We start from the raw sequence: 9,615 nt of genomic DNA, 5'->3' as shown, positions 1-9,615 counted from the left end.
TAAAAGCCAGAATTTGGAAATCTTTTGTTGCAAGGTCGGCCTCGCATGAGGAAGAAGACAACCCTATACCCAACATCATTTTAATTGCACGATTTTACTTAAGATGGTCCCACGATCTTTTTTTATATATGCACGTCTTCTTCCCTTTAAATAGTCCACACCATCTTATTTTTACTTTTTTGCTTCTCTCTTAAATATCACCTTTATGTTAAATTTTAATGATATTTGATGTAGAAATAGACTTTTCATGTATTTAGTGAATTGTTTTTACACATGTCCATGTACAAGGGGTCGAGAGTCAGAGAACTCTAGGCCCCATTTCAAAGGCTCGCCTAGGGCCCCCAAATTCTCAAGGCCGGCCCTGGGTCGACGAATGGGGCGAGGGGTGGCTGTCGGGGTGATGAGTTCTTATTGGTTTATTTGTTTTCTTCAATTTTTTTAATTTTTATTGATTTTATAGGAAAACGTTAACAGTGTTTCTATAGGGTTAAATTGAGTGACACGTGTTACAAAATTACACAAGACACAAATGAGACATGAAACAGGTGATAGCAGACCCACGGCCTTCTTTTTGTTTGTCATTGACGTGAAATTCTAGGATGTATTCAATACGCCACATCGGTCGTGTATCCAAGCAATAGAAATTTGACATGTCTCATATTGGATAAAGTGTTAATTTAGTCCTTGAACTATCACCTCAATGAAAATTAGTTCATTGAATTATTTTTTTCGATAAAATAAGTTCCTAAATTCATTAAAATTTGCTAATTCACTACAAGAAAACGTGGAATATGTGACCAAATTTTATGTGGCACCCAAAAATTTGTCACATATGTTTTCTATATGTGACGAATTGTTCAGAGCGTCACGCATGATAGTTTTTTAGGTATGAAATTTGAGAACACTTAGGTGACAATAAATACGTCACATATTCTAGAATGGAGTGACGAAAATCATAAGCATCACTTAAAATTATTTTATATCTTTTAAGATGAAAAAGTGGTGACACAAATTTTTTGAAGTCCTTACTAAAATGTATGGCGAGGAACAATGGTGCCCTAACGAAGTATGATATGTGATGAATTGCAAAAGGGTCACATATGTGTATTCTCGGTGACGAAAGTGATTCCTCACTTTTCCAACAGTAAATAAATAAAAAAAGAAAAAAGAAACATAGTAAAGTATTAGGGTAAAAGACTGTTTACTACCCTCATGTTTCATGGTTTTCAACATTTAGTACATCAAGTTTTTTTCGTCTCAGAGTCATACCTAAAGTGTAAATTTTGGGACAGTCTCATACATCCGTTAGTCAAACTGTTAAATTTGCCGTTAATTGTGACGTGGCGCCCATGTGGACAATGACCGGGTGCCACGTGTCAGCCACGTTTTTTTTTTTCTTCTTTTCTTCTTCTTCTTCTTCTTCTTCCACCTGACTGCAACATTTTTTTTTTCCTTCCTCCTTCTCATTCCTTCCCCTTCTTCTCCTTCTTCCTTCTCTTCCTCCGAATATAGGGAAGTTTTTTTTTTCTTCCTCCTTCTTCCTCCTTCTTCCTTCCTCTTCTTCTTCTTCTTCTTCTTCCTCCGAATCTGCCCAGATTCGGTTTTTTTTTTTTTTTTTTTTTTTTTTTTTGAGGAAGATGAAGAGTAAGGAGGAAGGAAGAAGGAAGAAGAAGAAGAAGAAGGAAGGAAAAAAAGAAAAGAAAAAAGGTTGCAGTCGGAGGAAGAAGAAGAAGAAAGAAGAAAAAAAAGCTGAATTTGGGCAGATTCGGAGGAAGAAGAAGAAGAAGAAGAAGAAGAGGAAGGAAGAAGGAGGAAGGAGGAAGGAGAAGGAAGAAGGACGAAGAAGAAGAAAAAAAAAAAAAAACTTCCCCAGATTCGGAAGAAGAAGAAGAAGAAAAAGAAGGAGAAGGAGAAGAAGGGGAAGGAAGAAGGAAGAAGGAAGAAGGAGGAAGAAGAAGAAAGAAGGAAAAAAAAAACGAATCTGGGCAGATTCAGAGGAAGAAGAAGAAGGAATAAGGAGGAAGGAGAAGGAAGCAGGAAAAAAAAAATTCCCCAGATTCGGAGGAAGAAAAAGGAGAAGGAGAAGGAGAAGGAAGAAGAAGGAAGAAGGAGAAGAAGGGGAAGGAAGAAGGAGGAAGGAAGAAGGAGAAGGAGGAAGAAAAAAAAAAGCTTGCAGTCGGGTGGAAGAAGAAGAAGAAGAAGAAGAAGAAGAAAGAAGAAAGAATAAGAAGAAAGAGAGAAAAAAAAATCCCCAGATTCGGAGGAAGAAAAAGGAGAAGGAGAAGGAGAAGGAAGAAGAAGGAAGAAGGGGAAGGAAGAAGGAGGAAGGAAGAAGGAGGAAGGAGAAGGAGGAAGAAAAAAAAAAGTTTGCAGTCGGGTGGAAGAAGAAGAAGAAGAAGAAAGAAGAAAGAAGAAGAAGAAAGAGAAAAAAAAAATGCCCAGATTCGGAGGAAAAAAAAGGAGAATGAGAAGGAGAAGGAAGAAGAAGGAAGAAGGAAGAAGGAGAAGGAGGAAGAAAAAAAAAAGTTTGCAGTCGGGTGGAAGAAGAAGAAGAAGAAGAAGAAGAAGAAGAAGAAGAAGAAGAAGAAGAAGAAGAAGAAGAAGAAGAAGAAGAAGAAGAAGAAGAAGAAGAAGAAGAAGAAGAAGAAGAAGAAGAAGAAGAAGAAGAAGAAAGAAGAAGAAGAAAAAAAAAAACCGTGTCACAAAAAAAAAAAACGTGGCTGACACGTGGCGCCACGTCATTGTCCACATGGGCGTCATGTCACAATTAACGGCAAATTTAACAGTTTGACTAACGGATGTATGAGACTGTCCCAAAATTTACACTTTAGGTATGATTCTGAGACGAAAAAAACTTGATGTACTAAATGTTGAAAACCATGAAACATGAGGGTAGTAAACAGTCTTTTACCCAAAGTATTAAACAAATTTGAAAAAACCCATCTAAATTCTAAATCGTTCTCTTTCACTTTCACTTTCTCTGTCTCTTAGACTTCTCCCATTTCTCATCGCTATGACCCAAGCCAACCGACGCGTCTCTTAATCTTCTTCTCTCTCTATCGCAACATTACCAAGATCTTCTAAGCCAAATGCTCAAACCCTCTCTCATCTATTCGCTGTCTATCACACTCCACAACCAGAAACCCTAGAGATCAATTCAACCAACAAGCCAAATCCACACCCTGTCACGTCTCAACCTTCTTCTAGTATCTTGCGCCACCAACAAAAACCCACGAACCATAGAAACCCTTTCCACCAACTACATAAATCTATTCCAAATTTCTCCACGCCTATGAGTGGCCAAATGGTTAACGAATTCAATTTTTATCATTCTTTTTAACTTAGGGTTTTGGATTTGCAAGTAATTGCCTCCAAATTGAGCACGCCAACAACCCTCGACCTCTTCATCCATCTTTCAAGGACTCTAATTGGGTAAAATTTGGTTTTTAATTTTTAGATTTATATATAAATAATATATATATCCCTGGCTTTTTCTATTTGTTTTTGGAACTTGCAGGTTTACATTCACAAATTTACAAACAAAAAAATTGAAGGAATGAACATTAATCAATAACTTTAGGAAAGAAACTTGTAAGAATTTCTTCTTTTTTCTTGCTACATTCTGTTTCCTCGTGAGATTATATGTGTTTGTCCCTGGCTATTTTATTCTAGGTAATCGTTGGGGATTATTCAAATGATTTATTTGCACATATGGAGGCTTTAATAAGTTGTTTTATTTGGTCTTTCTATTTCAATTTTTGCTTTGTTATGAACTTGGAAGTTGGTATTTTTTTTTCTGGGCTTATTGGTTTTACATGGTGATTGAAGGTAAAAAAATTTGAGTTGGTGATACCATTTATTGAAAAGGAAAGTTGTTTGATTTGACTTTGAATTGCTCTGAAATTTGAACCATAATTCTTTTAAGTGCTCTGCATTTGAAAAAGATTGAAAATGGTCTCTTGGGCAAGCAAAATGATTTCCCCCATCATAGATGATTTTCTTTCTTCTAATTATTAGTGGCAATGTCTTTTCTGTTTATTGGTGTTATTATTTGGAGTCCTAGAAAACCATGAAAAACTATATAAAGAAGGATTTAAGAAACACATATATTTCTCCTATATATATTTTCAGCTGCTCAGTTCTTAGACGATATGTGATGACTGATGCTGCATATGACTGATGCTGCATATGGATATTAAACGATATGGAGTGACTTATGCTGCCAGATTTTATGTTTTCTCTTTACATGGGATTCTCTATTAAGTCTAATCCCTTAATTTGAGGAAGATTGACATCTAGATGACTTGTTGACAATTGTGTGCTAGCTACTTACTGCACTCCTTTAATTTAAGGAGTGACAACTTTAGGGTTTACCGGGTTAGTAGGATTTGCCAAGGTAGGGTTGCTTGTAACCTTCTACATCATTATATATCCCCCTTTGTACATTCAATCAATCTATGAAAAATACATTCAAACAAACTTAAAATTTCCACAGTTCTGTTTAAGCATTGGCTTTTACTTCCTTTTAAGTTAGATACAAAATAGTTGAAAGCTTATGCCATAGTTTGATTATTATGACTTTGCACTGATCTTTAAGTAATTCTTCCAACTAGTGACCATATGACTTGCTCAAAATTCATCCAATGTGTTTTTTCTGTTCTTCTATTGGTTGGAGGCCATTACCTCAGGTGAATATATCAATTGAGTTGTTTAGTAAGAGCACAACCACCTTTGTAATACCAAAGTTGGTTTCATTTTGGTTGTATGAGATCCAGTGCAGAGTAAAATTTTAATTATTGAAAACTTTATTTGTAATACCAAAGTTGGTTTCAGATCTTCTTTATGCCTCTTTTGCCTATTTTTTGTATTAAGCACACTAATGTTTTTATTTCCAAAGTAATTTGTTGTTGTGATTGTGTTGTTTGTAGGTTGGTCATGGTTTTTGACAAGGGTAGTTCTCTTACTTGTGTTTTTAAACCAAGCTGTTGTCGGTATAGTTTTTATACTCTGCAAGTTTTGGGGTTGTTCTGCTTTCAATATTTTCACTTAATCTCACTTTATCAACATACTTGGTAACTTAAGTGATAGCCACAACTTCCAGAACTCACCTTTTGAAGGATATTGAATTTGGAAAACTAATATGTTATTCACCTTTTTTTCTATACTAAGTTAGATTTTGGTCTTATTGTTTTTTAGGAATGGTGTTGGAGTTGGGTTTTTATTAAATTTTGGCAGATCTTCATATTCTTGCAATCGCAGATTGGTTTAGAAGTTTAATTATAATTTAAGTAGAGTTTTTGTTAATTTTATCTTTTGTTAGTAGATTATCTAGTCCTGACATTTGGAGTCTTGATAACTTACTAACTAGGCTATGATAAATTAGTGAAATCAGATACGGAAAAGGAAAATGAGGATATGATAGCACAACTAAAGGATTGCAAGCCAATGGCGGACCAACATCTCCAGAGGTAGTGACATCAATTTAGCCTTCATTAGTAGTGATATCAATTTGATCTTTATAAAAGCTGAATGTTTTAAAATTACAGTGAATAAGTAGTCTATGGTATGAAAATAGATATGTTTTTCTTGTTAATTAATGGCCTTTTAATGTAGGATGTTTTCAAGCAAAATTCATATAATTGTAAGAAACAAAAGTATTACCACAAAGGAGAGGCAAAATCATTTCATCCAACATGCAAGGAAGGCTCGCAAGGTAATGAAATTAAAGTACATATAAAACTCATTGTGTAATTTAGATAGGCTTGTCTGTTATGTTTCGTTCTTCTTATTGGTAACTATTCCTTCAATTCTTATTTTCTTCTCTTTTGTTATTCAAATTCTCAATGCACCTGCTATTCTCTAGACACCAATGTTTATTTTCTTCTCTTTTATTATGTAAGGATAAGATGAAGAAAAAGAAAGACGGAGTTAAAGGAGAAAGTATTCAAGAAGCACTTGAGGTAGTATTGGTGATCTTTCAAATGACAATGATACATGTGCTAAACTAAAGACCATGACATGGCTGATGACTTATATTATGTATTTTGTTGTTGGTTTCAAATATGCACACGGTATACCTGTTTTGTTATCGACTCAATGCCTTAGAATCTTGTTAGCATCTCAATATGTTTAGAGGTGTTAGGATGCTTATGTTAGCTTTTGAGATATACAATTGGTGTATGTATTGGATGTAATCTAACTTATTGATCAATGAAATGTGATTAACTAAAGTATTGCCTCATATTTGCACACTTGGTGTATGTATTGGATGTAATTCTAGATGACGAAGTAGGGAATATGTGGTAATTGGTTCGTCACAAATTGTTTACAATAGGTTTATGATTTTGTCACATGTGACACAAATTGCGCCGCATGTCAAAGGAATATGTGACGCTTTCAATCTCACTTATTCTTAGCCATAACATTCTAGGATCAAATTGGGTGATGATAAATTCCTCACTTATACATTTGTTATGTGACGAACTTATAGGTCACTAACTTTTATGTTTTGTGATGCTTATTTCATCACAGTTAAAGTTATTAAGTGACGAATTTGGCGTCACAAATACTAAAAATATGTGGCGAATGTAAAATTCGTCACATATAATCAATGTGACGAATTTTCATGTTTATGTGACGAATGTCTGTCGCCACCTAAGCCATGTTTTCTTGTAGTGATTTCATCCCTACTATTATATTTAAAGCTATTTTATCCAATTTTTCATCAACTTAAGTCACTTGACACACTTTAAAGTCTAATACCGTCATTTTCTTACCTACAAGCCATTCACATTTCATATAGGTTGCGAATCTAATGTCTAATTTACCCTTCAAAGTTAACTCCATATACTATTTCTTTACGTAAAATTACCAATCTACCCTCCAATATGTATCACATGCAAGTAAAGTGACTTATATTGACAGAAAATTGAATAGAGTAGCTTCGAATATAATATTAGGGATATAATTGGCAGATTTTTATAATTCAATGACTAATTTTTTTGAAAAAATAGTTTAGGGACCTAATTTTCAATCAGGCGATAATTCATAGACTAAATTGGTAGTTCACCCTATTATATATGCTAAAACAAATGGAAATGGTATTCCATTTTTATCCTTTCAATTAAAGTAAAATAAAGTAAGCATGTGGCCCTCTACCACAGTGAGAAAGATGAGTGTTGCCCTTGCATCACGATGTGGATTCGAGCCCTGTCGGTTCTCTAATCTAACGAATCTGTCGTTTGACCAAAAAATAAATAAATTAAAGACTTAAAAAAAAGAAATAGAAGTATATCCAGCCCATCTTGGCTCTTGCCTAGCCACCGCCCACCGCCCACCGCCCACCACCCACCACCACCTCATTGTCTGCCACAGCCACCGCACCTCTCTTTTGTCCATGAACGTTGATATTTGAATCTATGATACAAAATTAGGTGCTGCACCATTTTGGGAGGAAACCCTAACAACTGGTTAATTCAGATATTGTATAATACTAAACCTCCTTGACTACGATTCTGATTTTGATTTCCAGATTGTTCCTCATTTATTCCAAACTCAACATTTTTCTAATTTGTTTTCATTCTTGTTTTATTTTTTATAATTTATTTCGAAGGGTAATATTACTGTAGTGATGAATCCAGTTGTTATTATAAGGTAATGCTAGGGACATCAAATTTTAAACCAAATTTTATAGACCAAGTTATGTGTTTGTTGATGATTGGAGTATTACTTAAATGTTGATTAATTTGCTTATTACCTGTTGGTGACATTATTTTGTTTGCAAATTTTGTTTAAAAAATTGGTCTCCCTAGCATTATTCGTTATATATTTAAAGTTTTCATAATAAAAAAGACACATGTCAATTTCTATTGCTTGTATACACGTAAAAAAAAAAAAAAAAAATGTCAAAACCTAATTGAAGGATCACATGTAATATGTACCTACTATATATTAATGTTTGGTAGGTAGGATTTTTTTTTCTAAGGCTTATTCGGGTCGGGATTCCGTACCAAAATTCATAACCTGAATCTCGAACTAGTCTATTTCGGTATAGGATTTCAAAAACCAAAACCAAACCAAAATTTTGGAATTCCCGAATAATTTTTGAAATTTTCGAGATTTCGGTATAGTTCGTGACAATTGCAAAAATCAAATCCAAGTTGCAAAAATCCTAATTGTAGAAACCCTAATTTCATAAATCAAATCCGAGAACAAACCCTAATTGCATAAACCAAATCCAAATCCTAGAACCCAATTTTCAAACACCCTAGAAATCTAATCTTAATTCGAAAACAAAATTGCATCAACCAGAGAAAATTAGTGCAAACCAATCCCGTGTTGCTTCTGATTTTGATACTAGTGAGTTTGTGCTTGGGGCCATCTCTTTCCTCTTCCTTCTTGTTAACTGGATTTGATGAACCTAATTTGCTTGTTGTTTAAAGCAAGCAACCTCTGGTGTTTTGGGACCGTTGGGTTTGGAATTCTTGTTTTCGTCCTAGAAATTCTCTTTTTCAATGGAAATTCATGCATGGGAAAATTGTTACAGATTCTTTATTACATCCTTAGCTGTTCTTTTCATTTCTACTTCTCATAATCGTGTTTCCTAGCGTTTGAGGGTTCGTTGGTTGAATTGTCGAGCGTTGTTTTCTTATATGTGCATAAAAGTTACACATATTTTTCATGAAGGGAATCAGGTGGCTGACTGTTTGGCAAATTTTGGAGTGGACCATCCTAGAGTTTATTGGTGGGACTCTTGTCCTCCTTGTGCTATTGCTATGTATCATCATAATCTTTCTCTTCGTCCCAATTTTTGATTTTGTTAGGATGGGTTTTACCTTTTTTTTTTTTTTTTTTTTTGTAACTAGGTTTTTGTGTTTCAAGCAGTTTTCTACTTCTTGTTAGGGTTTAGCTTCAAAAGTTTTTTTAGCGGGTATTGGCCTAGTTCCCCCGCTTGTATTACTTTTCCTTTTTTCTTCATATGGTTCGAGATCGATCGACGGAGGGGTGGTGGTGGCTGGGTTTGAGATTGACCGACGGAGAATTAGAAACGATGACTGATAGAAGTGGAGAATAAGGGAGAAGGAGAGCTCAGCAGACGAAGAATTAGGGAGGGCAAAGGAGGAATCGAGAGAACAGAGAGAGAGCAGTCGAGAGAGAGACAGAGAGTGAGGTCATGAGAGGTTAGGGTTACTTATAAATAAACGGTTGAGATTAATCTCAAAAAAAATTCAACGGCCTATAATAATCAAAACTATATATTTAATTATATATATAAATTGTCCAGTTTGGTTCGGGATTCTTGAATGAAGGCAGGTTGAATACCAAATCGCGTACCGAAAGTTTCAGTTTCGGTTCAATATGGATTACCGAACTGTTCGGGATTCGTAGGTTCGGGATTTTTTGGTTGAATTCGGGTAATTCGGGTAATTCGGGATCTTTTTCCAGCCTTACTTTTTTCCATGCACTTGAATGGCCAAGGTTCCCCTTTCTTTGTTTGAGTGTGTGCGATATCACCATCACTATTCATGATGGTTGCATTTTTTGTCACTTGATTGCTAAAGAGGGACAAGGATTGTCTGCCTTCCACTTCCGGTGTCTTCCGCATGTCCTCCTGTT

At 34.9% G+C, this 9,615-nt stretch overlaps 1 protein-coding gene across 1 annotated transcript in view; it reads right to left on the bottom strand.

Moving 5' to 3' along the window:
• LOC126614615 (UDP-glycosyltransferase 76B1-like) overlaps positions 1–9,615 on the bottom strand; it is an 80,339-nt gene that overhangs the window by 9,576 nt on the left and 61,148 nt on the right. The window lies entirely within an intron of this gene.

Source organism: Malus sylvestris, chromosome 3 (assembly GCF_916048215.2).
Source record: "Malus sylvestris chromosome 3, drMalSylv7.2, whole genome shotgun sequence".
Taxonomy (NCBI): Eukaryota; Viridiplantae; Streptophyta; class Magnoliopsida; order Rosales; family Rosaceae; genus Malus; species Malus sylvestris.
Note: the sequence above shows the minus strand (reverse complement) of the source record. Positions and strands in the feature narration are given on the sequence as shown.